Source organism: Dioscorea cayenensis, chromosome 19, assembly GCF_009730915.1.
Source record: "Dioscorea cayenensis subsp. rotundata cultivar TDr96_F1 chromosome 19, TDr96_F1_v2_PseudoChromosome.rev07_lg8_w22 25.fasta, whole genome shotgun sequence".
NCBI classification, from domain to species: Eukaryota; Viridiplantae; Streptophyta; class Magnoliopsida; order Dioscoreales; family Dioscoreaceae; genus Dioscorea; species Dioscorea cayenensis.
Genome location: NC_052489.1, coordinates 3,222,640 through 3,242,576, shown reverse-complemented (window position 1 = coordinate 3,242,576; position 19,937 = coordinate 3,222,640). Strand labels below are relative to the sequence as shown.

General features: G+C 34.3%; 2 long non-coding RNA genes across 5 annotated transcripts; both read left to right on the top strand.

Annotated features, from left to right (window-relative positions):
* Positions 1–2,312: 2,312 nt before the first annotated feature.
* LOC120249908 lies at positions 2,313–3,890 on the top strand. The gene is made up of 4 exons (XR_005532907.1): positions 2,313–3,064; positions 3,156–3,472; positions 3,627–3,754; positions 3,828–3,890. It is a non-coding gene; the product is annotated as an uncharacterized LOC120249908 (long non-coding RNA).
* A 1,623-nt stretch (positions 3,891–5,513) lies between these two features.
* LOC120249909 lies at positions 5,514–10,740 on the top strand. 4 transcript variants are annotated; one of them, XR_005532911.1, is made up of 4 exons: positions 5,514–5,605; positions 9,688–9,750; positions 9,885–10,307; positions 10,394–10,740. It is a non-coding gene; the product is annotated as an uncharacterized LOC120249909 (long non-coding RNA). The 4 variants fall into 4 exon arrangements; XR_005532910.1 differs by having other exon boundaries at positions 9,688–9,781; XR_005532909.1 differs by having other exon boundaries at positions 9,688–9,794.
* Positions 10,741–19,937: the final 9,197 nt, after the last annotated feature.

Below are 19,937 nucleotides of genomic sequence, written 5' to 3'. Positions count from 1 at the left end.
AACTTCATCTTGTGCATTCACCTCAGGCATAGGTATACCACTAACCCCATCATATTGAACTATGGGCAGGTCCTCTCTGTCACTTTGCAAGCTATACTCAGAATCATTTAACTCACTTCCCTCACATTCTTCCTCATCCTCAACATCAGCATCTTTATGTTCCACAGTTTCCCCTATGGCTTCTCTTGGAGCACCAACTCCCTGTCCTAAACCCCCACAATCATTGGTAGCATTCCTTTCAACAACATCACTACTGTATTCAACATAATCCTTGACCAACTTAACATATACCTTTGCAAACCTACTCTCATCTACAGCCAATGCCATTGACAAAGCATCCAAATCATTTTTTATTTCAGACAACCCAATTCCCCGACTCAAAATGTCCTTGAACCAAAATGTGGCACCTTCTGCATCTAATTGTAACCTTTTAGCCATGTCTACAATTTCCAGTCTTGATATGTAGTCTGCAGAACAGTAATCAACATTTCCCACAAATCTATAACCCCTCCGGTTCTCAATATCGGTAACTCCACAATACATTTTGCACTGTAAAAATATTACGCATGTAGCTTTGAAAAATAATTGAAGCATAATCATACAATCAAAAACAAACACATGTATTGACAAAAAAAAACACACCATGACCCACATAGCTCACAACATTTTGCCATCAACTTCAAAAACCCGGGGACCCACATAGCTCACAATACATTAGATGCATTATTATGTTATCCATCAACTTAAATTTAGATTTAAAAATTAAGCGTCACGTCAAACTAATATAATAAAATAAATGAACATGGAAACATGAGCTGTTTCAATTTCTTACCTATAAAAGTGTTGGGACCACTAATAGCAATTAAGAGTTGGAATTAAACCAGGGACAATACAATTAGTGGGGTTAAAACCACTACAGAAACCCTAAATAAAACAACTAGTTGTTTTTAACTTCATCTCAACGAAGACATTAGAAGTAAAACAACAACAACAATACAATTAAAAGTTGAAATAAAACAACAACATACAATTAGGGTCAAGGAATACATCAAACATGTCTTTTAGGTGAATTAAAATAATTTCTCATTCATAGTTTTACCACTCAAAAACAACAGAATCCATACAACTTCTTCAAGGAGTGAGCCCTTTAATTACATTTCCATTTTAGTCTTTGCAGATGTACTGCATTACACATTTGCAAAACAATGGGGAGACATGATAAGGAAAGGACTTACCATTACTTGGTCCTTCGTTGTATGCTGACCTAATCTGCCAAGTATTCACCATGATCGCACTTGCTTCGCCTCCCTTTCCTTTATGCCCTCATCTTCGGCGCCTAGGTTGTCACTGACTTGCAAATTTAGGGCCTCCTTCAGAATGGAAATGGGTTGCTCGCAACTCCTTGTGAATCAATTTAGGGCTTAAAAAGACAAAGAAAAGGGAAATCAAGAAAGGATGGAGTGGTGTGGAAGTCTGGAAGACAAAGGTTAAGTGGAGGCTGATGTGGGAAAAATATCATGGTGACATGGCTCAGAGATGATGTGTCAAGTCCAACAGGGATAAGTGAGTGTCAAGTCAGCAGTCCACGTGTTTTTCCGATGCACACGTAGGATAAAAATCACCGGAATCGCTTGAGTACCCTCCCGGTGAAATGGAATAAGTTTATGGTGCTAAAAAAGAAACAAATCAAAATCTAGTATCCAAAGTGAAAAAAAGTCAAAGTACAGTACCCTACTCAAATTTTTACCCTATATATGAAAATATTTTTACATATAAACCCTTCATAAAACTTGAAATCACACATACACCCTCAAACATAGTTTCATAAATATTTTTAAGTTAATTAATTAATTAATTTTATTAATAATATATATTTAAGAATTTATATAATCTTTAAATAAATCTTTAAATAAATGTATATTTATAAATATATTTTTTATAATATTTTTTTAATAGAATTAATTTTGGGGGGTTACGTGGAAAAGAACAATTAAATAAGCTTTGTAAACCCTTCGGGTAAATTTTTTAGTGAGTCACTAAACTTTGGCTCATTTTCACTTTGATCACTGAACTTCAATTTGTATCAATTTAGTCACTCAATTTTAATTTGATTTCAACCGGTAATAAATCAAGGATTTCAACACCCAATTGATTACATAGCTGTCTAAAAATCTAAGTCAGTTCTCCTATTGACACATTATTAAGTCTATTAGAGACGTCCACTTCATCGAAAAAGAGCCACATCATTCATTTAGAGGTTGAAATATTTTGCTTTACTACGAAGTGAAATGAAATTAAAGTTGAGTGACCAAATTGATACAAATTGAAGTTCGGTGATCAAAGTGAAAATGAGCCAAAGTTTAGTGACTTGCTAAAAAATTTACCCTAAACCCTTTGCCTTCCCCCTCTATTCTCACCGCTCATCAACCCTTCTCATCTCTCTCTCTCTCTCTCGATTGATTTCTAGGGTTTCTCCATACTGTTCTTGAGAGATATCCCTCGATGGAAGCTTCTCCTGCGACTTTGCTCTCCGCCGCCTCTTTGCCAGCTGCCCCACCCTCTGCTCCGACCCCAGACTCCGGCAAACCCTAATCGGTGCTGTTCCCTATGGCTTTAACACGGGTGGTGGTGGCTTCTTCCTTCTCGGCGGCAAGCTCTGATCTCATGGTGAAGGGTGTTGGATCCATTGCCGTGGATGAGCTTCTCCGAAACAGTAGAGGAGATGTGGAGGGAGATGTCTGGTGGACGGAGGGGAGAGGATGCATGGGGAAATTACGCTGGAGGATTTTTTGGCGCGGGTTGGAGCGGTGAGGGACGAGGACGTTAGGGCGGTGGCGGGATCGGTGTTTGGGGTGGATCCGGTGGGTTTGGGGATTAAGAATCAGGTGTTAGGGTTTGGAAATGGGGTGGAGGATGGTGGAGATTTGGGAAGTGGTGGGAGGGGGAGGAAAAGGCCGGTAAACAGTAAGTATTTGACATAGTTCTTAATATTCCTGCAAATGGATTGGGAACAAAAATCAATGAGGATGGGATTGCCTACTACAACAATCTCATTAATTTCATGGTAGAGAAAAGGTCCTTGCCTCTTTTAGTTGGTGCTTCCTTTACCCATAATATGATTAATTGTGTGATGCATTATTTTATTATATGCACAGGTATTCAGCCTTGTGTGACGCTATATCATTGGGATCTTCCACAAAATCTTCATTAGTTGTGTGTATTAAATATTAGAAAATGTTGTCCCAAATAACATTATTTTATCACCTTTGCTGGTTAGGCTATTTAGGAAAACAATAACGAGCTGGGGATGGTTCAGCAGCTGAAAGATGAAATTCGGATACTTTCTGGACAACTGGTGAATCTTCAATTCACTAACAAAGACCCAATATCAAATTTTGACAGATCAAAGGTAAAGGGGGTGGTTGCAAAGCTGATTAAAGTGAATTGCAGTTCTGTAATGACTGCCTTGGAGGTTTGTCTTAAGCCCACCTTACTGAATTGTTTCATTGTTTGGAGAATATTTTTTTTTGTTTTGTGCCTCTTGACTCTTCATACTGTTTATGGGAGTAAACATGTATTCATTTCATATGTTGCAACTGGAGGAAAATTGTTTAATGTTGTTGTAGACTCAGAAAACACTGGGAAGCAGCTTCTCCAAAATGGTGATCTACGACGCTGAGTCACAATTATACCATTGAACAAAATTCAACCTTATACTGTTCCGTTGAGTGTCCAGCAAGCTGCTGCTGGAGTGGTAAGCTGTTAGTGGAATGTTTTGATGCCATAAATTGATGCTGGATGTTAGTTGAAGATTCATGAACTTGTAGGTTGCTGAAGGAAATGCATAATTGGCCCTTTTATCGAAGGGGGTATGAGGATGAAGTGAAGGCAAGTCTTTTTGTTCTAATATTTCTAATGCTTCATTAGCCTAATATAAACCAGCATGCCAAATTTATTCTTATTTAAATGAATTTTGGTTGGGAATAGTGTCCGTAGATGTCAAAAATGTGAAAAATATCGCAACAATTATTAGCTTTTTAAACATACTCTTATAATGGCTTTATTTGTCTGGTTCAATACCAAGTCAATTTTTTTGCTGCCCTTTGTAATGATTTGCACGTAAAAATTCATTCTTGGACATATATATATATATATATTTTATTCTTACTTGGAATTGAACTCCTTCCTTGGAAGCAGTGGTTGGAGCATTTTTCAACTTGAGAAATGAGACCTTAAGGTGGAGTTCTTCAATGTTGCATTATTCTTGTGAAACATGTTTCTTCTTTGAATAATGCTTTCCTATGTTTCTTGTGTAATCTATAGAGGATGAATACTAGGCAGAAAGGAGTATGCGAATGCTTTTGGCTTGCATTGTACCCTTTTCTTTGTTAGCTAGCTAAGTGCAACATCTTTATTGCAGAATGCTATTTAATCAATAAAGAAGTAGATAGTAAAATATGACTGCACTCATTTTGACTCTTTCTTCGTTCAAGTTCTCAAGAACATGCTATAAGGAAAAATATAAAAGACTAATAGGAAGCCAGATGCGAGATCTAGCAGTATTTTTTTTAACATTATTATCCGATCCTGAGGAAGGAAACTATAATTGCATAAGTGAAGCCAAACTACTTGAGGAAGGAAACTACTATAATTGCATAAGTGAAGCCAAACTACCTGAGGAAGGAAACCATCAACATACTAAGGAAGGAAACTATAATTGCATAAGTGAAGCCAAACCAAACAAGTATGGATTCCGCTATAAATGTGTGCTTTATTCATTATACCAATGTTTTCTTATTTAGTTTGATTAATGTGTTATAGTTATGCCTGTGCTAATCTGTGAAACAGCCAAACCAAACAAGAATGCATTAGTTCTTACAAGCATTGTGAAAATTATTATTTATGTAAGATCTGATCCTGAGGAAGGAAACTATAATTGCATAAGTGAACTTTGAAACCTATTTAGTCATCAAATAAGTGCATAGTGAATTATGAATTTGCTAATCTGTGGGGCTGCCGAACCAAACAAGTATGGATTCCACTATAAATGTATGCTTTGTTCATTATACCAATGTTTTCTTATTTAGTTTGATTAATGTGTTATAGTTATGCCTGTGCTAATCTGTGAAACAGCTAAACCAAACAAGAATGCATTAGTTCTTACAAGCATTGTGTTTCATTGTTAAAATATAACTTTCTTATTAAACCAATGCTTTGTTATTTGGTTTAGTTGCTTTGTTTTAAATATTCATAAATGCGTGCTTTTATCGTCTTCTGAGGTAAAAAGGATTAGATATGTTTGAATGTATGGTATTGTATAATATCATAAATTATTTGTGCATTTTAACATATTTGTCATCATTAACAAGTTTGGCTCAAGTATTTGATATCAATCCACCTTGTTTCCATTGGTATTCTATCCATATCTAGTTATTTATTATTTTTTTACTGTCAGTTATAACTTGTGTTTAGGAATTCGTTTCTAAATTTTTTCTTGTATTTAATTGAAATAGGTTGCTTTTATTTGCAATATTAGCACACCCAGTGTGACTCTTGAGGGTAATATTTTCCAGTCAAGTGATCTCTTGACTGGTGGCAGCCAGCGGTAAGCATTCTTCTGCCAGCATATCTGCATTTTAATTCCTAACGTTTACTGTGGTAATGTATTTTAATAACATTCTTGGTTACTCACTCTTACAAAATCTTTTTGTCTCTGGGTTTTCAATTATTTTATCCCATGAATACATGTAGGCTATCAAAAAGGTTGGCAAGGTTAGAAAACCTTGGCCATAATCTATCGGGCTTTGGATTTTAGGGTTCTGTTTTGGCCTGGTTTAAAAAATAATAATAAATAAATAAATAAACCATTGAATATGATTGACCTAATGTTTAAAGTTGGATAAATATTTTATTGTAATTACCTAATGTCTAAACTTGTGGTCTAGCTTACGGCTGTAACTACTAGACCATAAACTTCACTGTGTTGTTTTTTGTGACTGCCCTTACGGGCATATGTTGTGCTCTTAAACTCCTCTGGATGGTCCTTACGGGCGTAAGCCGTGCTCGTAAGGTTCTTTATCTTTGTTTTGAATCACCCCTTATGGGCTAAGCATGCCCGTAAGGTCTTCTGGAATTGACTTACGGTCGTAAGATTGGTTGTAAGTGCTCGTAGCCTTTCAGTTTTGCCTTGTTCTTGTATAAATGATGCCGAGAGAGCTCTAATTTCATCATTTGATGTCTAAAATATTTCTTCTGGCTCTCTTTCATCTTGGAGTGCTGCCCTAAATTTGTTAATGCGAAACACACCATATTTAGCATCGGAGTGCACAATATGATTCTAATATATGCCGGATGAGTGTACAAATTGTTTTAAAATATATGCATATTGTGCACTCATCAAATTCCCCCACAATTAAGTTTTTGTTTGTCCTCAAGTACAAAATAAAACATTACAAACCAAGTTGAGAAAGTATAAGACTTCTGGTGAGAAAGAATTTGGTAGTTTCACAAGTAGTTCGGATTTCAACAATACATGGATGCTAAAAACTTCAAGTTTTAAAAATATTAAATATTCTATTCAAGATTATCATTGTGTGTGTGCTACAACTCTCTACTTTATTGTTTTTTACCTAGAGGACTTCATTAGCAAACATTCACAAACTTCTTATTTGAAAGGTGATAGTTTCACACATCTCCTAAGGTAGTCCTTTCTCATGAGCGCTTGTCAAGCGGCTTTCACACTTGAAGAAAAGTAGTCCTTTTCACATCTTTTAACAAAATACAATAGCTTTCACTCATCTAAAGAGGTAGCTTTTTCTCTCGTTAGGGCATATATAGTATCCGACTCTAACTGTGAATAAATTGTAATCTTCTGACACAACTTGGTCGTTCTTCCTGGTGGAAAATAATGAGTTAAGAATTGTTCAATGAGTTGCCCCCAAGTCGTAATAAATGCTCTAGGGAGAGCCTGGAAAGGCACTACTTACTCTTCCATTCAATGAAAATAGGTACAAGAGTAGTTTGATTGCGTCGTTAGAGACATTAATTGTTAATCTTTAGCATACCATATACCTTGAGGAATGCTCCTATGTAACCATTAGGATCCCCATCTGATAGCCACAAAACTGTACTAAATCTTGGACCATTTATAAAAAAGCAGGTTTTAGCTCAAAGTTGTTTGCTGCAACTGGTGGACGCACTATACTTGACTGGGCTCTATCAAGAGTGGGACGAGCGTAATTTGAAAGGGTCCTATATCGGTTCTCTTGATCTGCCATGGTGTCCAACTGCTCTCCCTCAACAATCACCGTCAAACATCCTGTCTCGTTCAGTAGAACTATTCTTAATCTGGTTCCAATCTCTCTCTACACTATTCTCGCATTCTGCTAGTCTTGTTAACTTGCCCTTTGGTGGTATACACTAAAATCAAACAAAAGAAAAAGAATTAGAAAACAATAAAAAAAACAAAATAAATACAAAGAAGAAAAAAAATAAATGGCTAAAGTGACGGATATTCAATTGTTCCTAATATCACTAATCTTCTCCAGTAATGGTGCCAAAAACTCGATAGGGACGCAAGTGTACTTGTCGATCATATAATAAAATGTGCGTAAAAGCAGAGTGTCGGTTCACATGGAAGAAAGTGAATGCTGGTAATAACCCTAAACCTAAAAAATACCCTAAGTGATCAATTATTGTGTGTGTGTGTGAACAAAAGCAAGAAAAGATATGAGAATATAGAAAATAGTAGGAAAAAAGTCAAGGAAGAAAGCGATGTCGGGGCATAGCATTCCTCTAGGGTTATAAAGTGCAGAACGAAGGTTGTTTATGCATGTAAGCTTATTTGAAATGAAAGGTTTTTAGAATTATACTAATTTCTCAAGTGAAGAGTAACTGAATAGGTGCAGAGTTGATACAACTATCCATACAATCGCATTAACTCTCTATGAAACCTAATTGTGAGATAATGACAACCTTTCAAATAGATAATCTCCCTTGTAGAAAGAAATTTTCCCTAATCTGAATACAGAGCAGAGATGAGATTTCTCTTAAAATACACTCCACATTATTACAAAGATCACGAAAATTATCATCAACCCGCTTGGAAGAAATGTTGGAGTCTAAGTCTCCAAAGTACCATAACCAGAGGTGTACTCACTATCCTCTCAAAATGTAGTAAGTCTATGCTAGGTTGAACATTTTTCTCATCAAATAGCAAACCAAACATTATAACTAGAACTTTCGCCTCATTAGTAACCAAGCATTCAAATACGCAAATAGACTCAACTAGAAATGATTGCTATTGAGAAAACAATTAAAGCATCAAAGATTTAACAAGCAATGATAAAAATATAAACCCTAGAGTTCAACTATGCATAAACATCTACAAATTAGCCCTACATTAAATGTAGGGCAAACATCCAAGATACAAATAATAGAAAGAATCATGAAAGCTATGAAAACCCCTTTCTCAATCATGCCGATGAATCGCTGGAGAAGCCCTAGGGAAGCTTCCACGCAGGTCGCTAAGATGAACTTGGCGGCTACGATCTTCAATCCCCTTTAATGTTGATCCAAATTTTACTTCAAATTGGCCTTTAAGTGTTGGAGATTAGTCTCTTATCTTCCCTAACTTCACCTCCAAGAAATGGCAAAAAAAAAGCCAAGAATACCCTAAAAATTCTCATAAGTTCCTTTTATAACCAACTACATACAGGCTGCTTATGGGCGTAAGGATATGGCTGTAAGTGAGCTGGAGAAGATGGTCGCGAGCCTTATGGGAATACTTACGGGTGTAAGTCACGTTCGTAAGGTCTTTTGTTATGTTATGATCTAACATATGGCCATAAGCGATGGATCATAAGCTTCACTTGTTCTATTTCTTTCAACCTCCCTTACAGGCATAAGCTTTAGTCGTAAGCTCCTATGGATAATTCTTACGAGTGTAAGGCTTGCCTTTAAGGTCCTCAGAATTAGATCTAAATCCCTCTTACGAGCATAAACATGCTTGCAAGGTTCTCTGGAATCTACTTACGGCTATAAAGTTGGCCGTAAACTGTCCGTATGACATTCATTTTTCCCTTGTCCTTACTCAAATGATGTCAAGAGAGCTCCAAATTCATCATTTGAGGTCTGAAATACTTCTTTTCGCTCTCCCTCATCTTCAAATGCGGTCTTAATTTTGAAATGTGAAACACATTATATTTAGCATCGGTAACCACAATATGGTTCTAATACATGCTGAATGAGTGTCTAAAATGATATGAAATATATGAATATTGTACATTCATCATACCGCCTTGCAAATAAGAAGTAATTTGTGTATTTTTTGCTTTTTAAAGTCCTCTAGGTCAAAAGAAATGAAATAGAGAGTTATAACACATGCACAATGATAACTTGAATCGAGTATTCATTATTTTTAGAACTTGAATTTTTAGCATTACTATATTGTTGAGACCCGAATTACTTGTGAAACTCCCCAATTCTTGAGCAGCGAAGGTCTCACACTCTCTTCACTTGGTTTGTAATGTTTTATTTTTGCTTGAAGACAAGCAAAATCTTAAGTGTGGGGAATTTGATGAGTATATAATGTTCATGTACTTCATATCATTTTCTACACTTATTCGGCATGTATTAAAACCATATTGTGAAATTCGATTCTATATCTAATGTATTTAACATTCTCAGGTTTAGGGCGGCACTTTAAGATGAAAGAGGCAAAAGAAGCATTCTAGACCTTAAATGAAGAAGGTCGAACTCTCTCGGCATCATTTTGATGAGTGTATAATCTTAATGTATTTTATATCAATTTGTACACTCAATTGGCATGTATTAGAATTATATTGTGGAATTCGATGTTAATATAGTGTGTTGTGCATTAATAGGGTTAGAGTAGTGCTTAAAGACAAGAGAGAGTCAAAAGAAGCATTTCATACCTTAAACGATGAAGTTGGAGCTCTTTCGGCATCATTAGAACAAAGATAAGGCAAACTATGTGACTTAGAGACAGCATACGGTTATCCTTACAGTCGTAAGTCAATTTTAAAAAACCTTGTTAGCATGCTTATGATTGTAAGGGGGATTCAAAGCCAAGCCAGAGGACTTTACGATTACAGCATACACCCGTAAGAACGGTCACAAAGAGCAAAACAGTGAAGTTTACGGTACAACATTTATGGCCATAACCTGAATTGCAATAGAAACAGAAAACCTTACGGACGGGCTTACGGCTCTAAGTCATCCTGTAAGGCTCGTGGCTATCTTCTCTAACTCCCTTATGGCCTAGCGCTTACGCCTGTAAGCAGCTTGTAAGTAGTATTATATATATATAACTTATGAGGATTTTTACGGCATCTTCTATTCTATTCTTCTATTATATTCTTTTATTCTTTAGGGTCGATCCTTGGAGGAGAGGTTGAAGAAGATAAGATGTGAATCTCCAATACCTAAAGAGTAATTTCAAGGGGATTTAGCTCTATATTCAAGGGGATTCTAGATCGTAGCAATCAAGCTTATTTTGGCAGCATGCGTGGAAGCTTACATAGGGCTTCTCCGGAGATTCTTCATCGACGTGATTAAGAAGGGGGGTTTCATGGCTTTCATGTTTTCCTCCATTATTTGTATCTTGAATGATTACCCTCCATTAATTGAGGGTTTAATGGAGGGCTAATATGTAAATGTTTGGGTATACTTGAACTCTACCGTTTATTTTCTTGACTTTGGTTGTTGTATTTTTTATGCTTAATTGATTTTTTATTTGCAATTATATCTATTTGATTCTAATTGTGTGATTGAATGCTTGTTTGCTAACGTGACGAAAGCCTTAGTAACCATATTTGGTATTGTTACGTGATGAGAAAAAATTCTTATTTAGTATAGACTTACCGCAATTTAAGAGAATAGTGGGAACACCTCTGGTTAGGGTATCTAGGAGACTATCTCCCACAATCCTTCTGAGTGGATTGATGATAATTTCTGTGTTTTTTGCAATCATGTGAATTGGATTTTAGGAGCAATTGCATTTCTACTGTGTATTCGGATTAGGGGTAATCTCTCTCTTCGGGGAGAGATTACCTACTTAAGATATTATCATTAGTCCATAATAAGGCTTCATAGACTGTTAATGGGATTATGTGGATGTCTGTATCAACTATGTACCTATTCAGTTACACTGCACTTGAGAAATCAGGGTTTTGTAAATTTTTGGAAAACTTTCGGTTCAAATAGGATTGCATATATATGTTTAAACAACTATTTTCCTGTGCATCATAACCCTAGAGGGATGCTATGCCCGGACATTGCTTTCTTCATTGATTTCTCTCCCATTATTTTCCGTATTTTCTTGTGTTCTTTTGCTTTTATTCTCACACTTATCACTTATCGTTTATGCTATTTTTCTAATCTAGAGTCATTACTAGTATTTACCTGCTTCCCTATTGACTGACACTCTACTTTACGCACACTTTATTAAGCGATCGGCGCGTATACTTACGTCCCTATCACATTTGAATATAAGGATAAGACAAACTGGGTGGCTTACGGGCGGTTTACGGCCATAAGTAGATTCTAGAGAACCTTGTAGGCATACGCCTGTAAGGGTAGTCGCAAGAAGTAACACAACGAAGTTTACGATCTAGTGCTTACGGCTGTTAGCTAGATCGTAACACAAATAGAAGGCCTTACGGACGTGACTTACGGCTGTAAGTGGTCCCATAAGGCTCGCGACTATTTTCACCAACTCCTTTACGGCCATGTCCTTTTCGCCGTAAGTAGCTCGTAAACAGTAGAGTATAAATAGAACTGATGAGGATTTTTAGGGTATTGAATTCTTTTCTTTTGGGTGATTCTTGGAAGCGAATGATGAGTGTACATTGTCCATGTATTTCATATCTATTTATATACTCATTTGGCATGCATTATAACCATAATGTGAAATTCGATGCTAAATATTGTATGTTTTGCATTAACAGGCTTAGGCAGTGCTTAAAGGTGAGGGAGATCCAAAATAAGCAATTTATACCGAAAATAATGAAGTTGGAGCTCTTTCGGTATCATTAGAATAAGGAGAAGGCAAATTGGGTGGCTTACGGGTAACTTACGGTCCGCTTTACGATGGTAAGTTTAGTACAAAAGACCTTGCGGGCATGCTTATACCCGTAAGAAGGATTTAGAGTCAATTAAGAGGACCTTATGGGGAAGGCTTACACCCCTAAAAACCATGAGAGGAGCTTATGACCACAGTGCACGCCTATAAGGCCAGTCACAAGAAGCAGATATCGAAACTTACAATCCGACGCTTACGCTCATAAGCTATACCGTAACATATTCAGAAGACCTTACAGATGAGGGTTACGGTCGTAATCGTTCCCGCATGACTCGCGACTATCTTCTCCAGCTCCATTACGGCTTAGCCCTTATGCCCGTAAGTAGGCCGTAACCAGTCGAGTATAAATAGAACTTATGAGGATTTTTAGACCATTATCTATTCTATCTCTCTATTCTTTGGGGGCGTACGTGGAGTCTACCTCGGCGACTCTCCATCATAGGGGTTGACAAGGAGGTTTTCATAGATCCTATGTTTACTTTTATTTTTGTATCTTCAATGCTTGCCCTCCATTAATGAAGGGCTAATTTGTAGGTGTTTGGACATATATAGTTGAACTCTAGGGTTTATATTTTTGTATCTTGAATGCTTGCCTTACATGAACTATATAGTTGAACTCTAGGGTTTATATTTTGTGACTTTGGTTGTTGGATTTTTTATACTTTAATTGATTTCTCCTTTGTAATCATATCTATTTGGGTCTAATTGTGTGAATGGATGCTTGATGGCTAACGAGGCGAAAGCCCTAACTCTCATATCTTATATTGCTGTGTGAGAGGAAGAAATTCTCACCTAGCATAGGCTTATCGCAATTCGAGAGTATAGTCAGTGCCCTCTGGTTAGAGTGTCTAAGAGACTTTGTCTCCCATAATCCTTTCAAGTGGGTTGATGATCATCTTATTTCTCTTTGCAATCATGTAGAGTAGATTTTAGGAGAAATCTTATTTCTTCTCAGTATTCGGATTGGGGATAATCTCTCTTTAAGGGGAGATTGTCTACTTAAGAGATTGTCATTAGTCCACAATAAGGTTTCATAGAATGTTAATGCGATTATGTGGATGTTTGTATCAGCTCTGCACCGATTCAATTACACTTCATCTAAGAAATCGGGGTTTTGTATGCATTTGGAAACCTTTCGGTTCGAATAGGATTGTATACTTAGACACTATTGTCCTGTACTTTATAACTCTAGAGGAATCTATGCCTATACATCATTCTTTTCCTTGATTCTCTCATGTGATTTTCTCGCATCTCTTAGTTTTCTTTTGGTTTTGTTTTCACACTCCACGTACTTCATTAGGTTAATTTTCGGATTTAGAGTTATTACCAAGGTTCTCAGACCCAGACTGGCCATCGACTCGGAGAAGGCTAGGGGTCAGGGATCAAGGGGTTTAACTGGGTTAAATCGGGGTTGAACCAGGGTCAACAATTTTTATTAAAAATAATCTAAATTTTAGTTATATATAATTAAAAAAACAAATATTGAAGAATGAAAAATGTAAATAATAAAAACATGACTTTTAAAATTTTAAGTAGGTATTTTACATAAATAAATATTAACACACACCATATTAAAAATGTGAAATACACCCAATAAGATAAAAATAAATTAGTACAAATTAATTGAAAAATATAAAAATATTCAACGAGGAAATAAACTACTAAGAAATCTATAAAAAAGAAACATAAAAATATTCCCTTGGTCTCTCCCTTCTTTAGTTTTATAATTTTACATTATAACCTCTAAACATTAGTATATTATAAAATAAAATAAGAATTAAAAAAAATCTGTGCATACCCAAGCTGATGACCTGACTGGGTCACCGGGTTACTGGTCCGATCGGTCCTGTTGTCGGTTGAATCCCGGTTTTATTAAAATCCGGTTTTATATATTGGACCGAACCGGTTTTAAGGCCGGATCTGGGTCAACGCGGTGCGACCGGCCAATCAGGTATGGGTCTAAAAACATTGGTTATTATTAGTATTCATTTCCTTCTCTGTGGGCCGATACTCTACACTTCAAGCACATTTTATTTCGCGATCGGCACGTACATTTGCATGCTTCCCTATCAGCAAAGTTAGGTTAGAAAGGATACGAATCTCCAACACTCAAGCCGTTATTTGAAAGGAGATTTGGATCCACATTCAAAGGAATTGGAGGTCATTGTCGTCAAGCTCACCTTGGCGGCGTGCATGGAAGCTTTCCTAGGGCTCTCCGGTGATCTTCCGTCAGCTCGATTGAGAAGGGGGTTTTCATGTTTTTCATGTCTCCTATTATTTGTATCTTGAATGCTTGCCCTCCTTTAATGGAAGGCTAATTTGTAGATGTTTTGTGCATAGTTGAACTCTAGGGTTTATTTCATTGACATTGGTTGTTGGATCTTTGATGTTTTAGTTGTTTTTTTTTAATTGCAATCATCTCTATTTGAGTCGAATTGCGTGTTTTCACCGAATGATTACTACTGTGGCAAGAGCCTCTAGTTTTCATACGTCTGATGTGCTTTGTAACGAGAAAAAATTCCCACATAGCATAGATATGCCGCAATTCGAGAGGATAGTGAGTACGGCTCTGGTTAGGGTACTTTGGGGACTGCGTCTCCCGCAATCCCCCTGAGTGAGTTAGTGATAATCTCTATGCTCTTTGCAATCATATGCAGTGGATTTTAGGAGAAATTGCATCTCTTCTCTATATTAGGATGAGGGATAATCTCTCTCTATGGGGGAGATTTCTACTGAAAAGATTGTCAATAGCTCACAGTAAAGTTTCATAGAGTATTAATGCGATTGTGTGGATATCTGTATCAACTATGAACTTATTCAATTACTTTTCGCCTGAAAAATCGGGGTTTAGTATAATTCTGAAAACTTTTCGGTTCAAATAGGATTGCATACTTAGACAACTTTTGTCCTACTTCATAACCCTAGACGAATGCTATGCCCGGACATCATTTCTTCCCTTGATTTCTCTCCAGTTTTATTTCCGTATTTCTTACTTTTGTTCTCTTGTTTTTACACACATTATTTTGTCACTTGGGCTATTTTTCGGAACTAGGGCTATTATTAGTATTCATTTTCTTCCCTATAGACCGACATTCTACTTTATATATATTATTACGCTATTGGCACGTACACTTGCGTCCCTATCAATTACTATTACACAATTTACTCGTATGCTTACGTCCCTATCAATGCCATACTAATATTACAAAATATATCCAATCTTAATAGATTAAATAATTATTATTTCCATTTTAAATTTCATATCAATGGGAAAAAACTGTATCAAAGCCTATATCAAGTGGCGGTCATACTGTAGATTTTAACAATACAATTAAAAGTAATTAAAAAATGACATTAAAGAAGTATTTAGTTATATGTAATTAAAAATGGAGTGAATTTTTAACTACAAATTACATAGTTTTCTATTTAGACGAAGGGATTTTTAAAATTGGGATAGAAAAGTATTTTTAAAAATTTTTATTTTAAACAAAAACTAAAAAATGCAAAATGTTCCTTGTTGTTTCTCGCAAAGTTGGTACCTTAATAAACACTTATATTTATCAACAATCTCAAGAATGAAGCAAAGACAAAATTATTGTATAAAATAATTTTCTAATATATATAACTTTGAATTTTTAGGAATTAACAGAGATCGTTTTGTATATAAATTAACACTTATATTTGCTTTAAACTTATCTCAATACAACGTAGTAATAATTTTGAGTAATGACGCTTGAAAAATAAGAATTATTTTAATAAATATAAATATGTAATAATGTAGATATAAGCTCATTGACAAGAATTAAAGAGAACAATGATTCAGGTTTCATGTTTAAGAACAATGAGGAACTGATCATGGGAGTGATATATACACCTACCAACAGAATCCCCTTCTTTCAAGCATTTGAGATGAGAACATCTAAGAACAAATTAAAGAGATTAACATCAACCACCCATGTCGTGTTGTGGACAACTACCATCTAATAATTCAAGAAGAATAATTCGTTCTAACATTAATTTACTAAATTCTTTTGAAGTACTAAGATTCCAAACTACAACTGTTTTCTCTTTTAATAAATTGCATAACATATATTTTGTTCATCACCTATTTTTGTAAAAGTGGCATGAACATCTAAAGTTTTAGTGAAAAGAATTGGACTCCTGAAATCTTATTAGGAATTATCAAAGATCCTTTTACAAAATGGATATATAAACTGCTAATATTTTTCTTAAGGTTAATGATAGAGTCAAAAAAAATATTCAAATACCAACAAAATGTTTACCTCGTTGGAAGTGTCTAATCGGTGGGAGTTGAAATGGTAACTTCAAATAAATAAATATTTTTAATTATTTATAGATGTGTGATTGAATGAGCTATCAACAAAAATTAATAATTCAAATAAAAATAAATCATGTAAAATTTTATAAAATTAGTAATAAAATATCGTTACTTAATTATTAATAAGTATTATTTCAACGAGTAAACTATTTTTTTTTTCTTCCAACCAAATTCAATCGTCAAACTAAAACATAATTTATTTATCAAGTGTGAGATTTGAATTGCTAATTAATAGACACTATACCATATTAGTTGCCAATGAAAGTATCACATCTAGGTAAATATAACTATGTATTAAATGGGATAATAAGAGGAAGGTGTTCACAAACCAAAATCATGAGTGATCTCAAGGTGTGTGCATCACAAACCATGACGCAAGAGTGAATTAATTAATCACTGTTTGATATATATTCTCACGGCACAATGGTATTATATTAGATAATTATCATTCAACTTTAGTTTCATATTAAAGATTAATATATTCCAAAGTCAAATAAATTCTTTAAATGGGGCAAACCAACTTTCTTCAAGATCAAGTTTCTCAAGATCAAGTTTCCAAGATTTTGCTGTCCTTGTCCAATCTTCTGCATGATTCATGGAATAATATGTTAGTGGTTATCTCCACTTGGGTTAGATATATTGTGATTGTTTTCATTAATGTAATTAAACACAGTTTGTAATCAATTAAAATTTCTAATATTCCGTAAAGTTTTGAAAATAAAATGCTTTATATACTACAACTTTTGACATCACATGCTTCAATAAATTACCTCCTTTATACTTTATGCAGAAATGAAGATCTAAATTAGAAATAAGAAAGTACTAGCGACTCAAATGGTTGCTCATTTCTTGTTTAATATTGATTATCTTATGTGTTCTGCAAAATTCATTATATTTTTAATTTTATTTTTTTAGCTGATTATTCACCAATGCTTGAGATAAACTACTAACCATTAATTCTAACCAATACAAATATATATATATATATATATATGAGAAAAAATCATTTAGGAATACCCTTAAGTTTCAAATCTAAGGATGTCCTACAATGGTTGTTAGATTTGTATTTAATGGCTACTATCCCTTCATGCATGGTACCCAAAAATATCTTGCACTATCTAATAATACCTAACAGTATCGAAGGACAATAACTAATAGTAATTTTGCACACTATCTTGATAAATAATAGTTGTTAGATCATGATCTAACAACTCTTAACAAAATATTCTTAGTTTTTAAAAACCTAAGAACATAAAAAAAGTGTATTCTATGTATATATTACAACGACTAATTATTTATTTATTTATTTTTACTCATGGCTCATCTAACATCTATAAATAGCCGAACAATGGTAGCAAAATAACAAACATAAGCCCTCTTACAAGTAATAAGCATGCTTCACACAGTTCCTCAAGAAATGAGCAAGGAGGACTTGAAGAAGTGGCTTTTGACAAGATGGACTCAAATAAAGATGGTCGGATCAGCATGAAGGAGCTACACCATGCTCTCAAAGAGCTCGGTCACAGCTTTGGTTGGCTGAAGACTTTTGGGGCTTTTTGGTTTTCCGACACCAATTGGAATGGAGCCATTGACACTGATTCGGAGATTGATAAGCTCATCACCTATGCACAGCACATGTGGGGCATTAAGGTCACTAATTAGTGCATGTACTTATAAATTTATATATATATATATAAGGAATGCCACTCAAGCTTTATATATATATATATATATAAATGCCGAGCTGCTAAGTAGTAAGTGAAGTTTATCTTAAGTAGTTTGTAATATATAATCTTTATAAAATAAGGGACGTGCATGCAATATACACATGCATGGTTATATTTGGATGTGTATTTTTTTCTTCTAAAATGTGTTTTAGTTTATAAAATAAATAATTATATATTTTCCTCTAAAATAAAAGATTTGGGTTTCTCTGAGAAACATCTCACACTATTGTCATAAACACATTCAGATGTCCTAGATTTAAGATATAGAGTTTGGCTTATGCTATTGCAGTATCACCTTTAATTTCATGGCGTGTGTGGTAAAGTTTGGCTTATGTACAACCTTAGCTTGTAAACATGTATGTTTTAAATCAATGAATGTCATGTCCTCCTAGTCAAATGGAGCATTTTGAAAGTACAAATAAGAAATTTGAAAAAAAAATTAAAATGGAAAAAAGTAATGAAATCCAATATCAAACATTTTAAAAATATAAAAATAAATATTAATATTAATTTGAATAACATTGATAGTGTATATCGACAAATGAAGATAAGGAGGTTCAAGCACATACATGGCATTGGTTGCTAGAGGGTAGGCTTCGCCTTCTCAAACTTCTTTATTTTATTTTATTTGTTTTTACTTTATTGTTAGTTTGTTTGCTGAGGTATTCTTCACTTCTGATGATTGTGTTTAGCCTAATGTGTTCGTTTGTTTTTATTATGCATTTTACTTGTGTGGACCCCATGTTTTTTTAATTATTTTAATTATTTTATTTTATGTTTATTTTCTTACATGGGGTGTCTTATCGGTTATTTTAAATATTTTTATTTTGAAAACCCTAGCCATGTTCTTTGAGAAATGTTGCCCACCATCACTCCTCACAACACCGATCTGTAGCCTTAAGATGCTAGTTTAGCCAATCACTCTTCTCCCTTGTATCTTCATCTCGTTGGTGTCAAGTAGAAGAGGAATTTATGAGAAAAGAACTGCAGGTGTGTATGAATTTTTATTATTGTTAGAATTGTAAGAAATAAGATTTTTTGTTTTCAAGGACAGAAGGATTAGAAACCCCAATAGCTTGATGAGGGGTTTTTAAAACCTTCTTGTCATTGTATGCCATAGGATCTCCTGTGAAGATTTAATTTTGCGTGTTTGATTCGGATTCAGAAATTCTAGCGGATACCAAGTAAGTAACCGCTTATATTTATTTGAAACATTTCTTTTAAATTAGTAAGTTTTATTGACCTTTAGAGTTTATTTTGTTGGATTATTTTATCTTTTTTGGATTATCTAAATTATTGAAATGTTAAATTTTATTTATTTATTACATCAATTATTCATGTAATGAGTTGTTATCTGATTCATTATTTATCCTTGTTTATTGATTTCTTATCTTTATAGATAGGTTTTTTTTTTTATTTCTTATCCCTTTAATTAATCAATCATCTATTTATTAGCTAATTGCTTACTGTTTAAGATGAAAAGTTTCTTTGAAATTCATTTTAAGCACCGGCTGACCATTTGTTGACTACCTAAGAATTTTAAATCGCGAAATTTAATTGATTCTTTTAAATTTAATTATGAGAAGTTTTCTTTTAATATGATTGGATATTGTTTAAGTATGAGTTTAATTAACCAAATTTTTTGGTAGTGGATGATCTATTCTTTTCTTATCCTTTCATTCAAAATATTTATCATTATTGTTTATTTATAGCATATTTGATCTTGTTGGTGATTTATTTAAACATTTCTTTAAATATTAATAGTTTG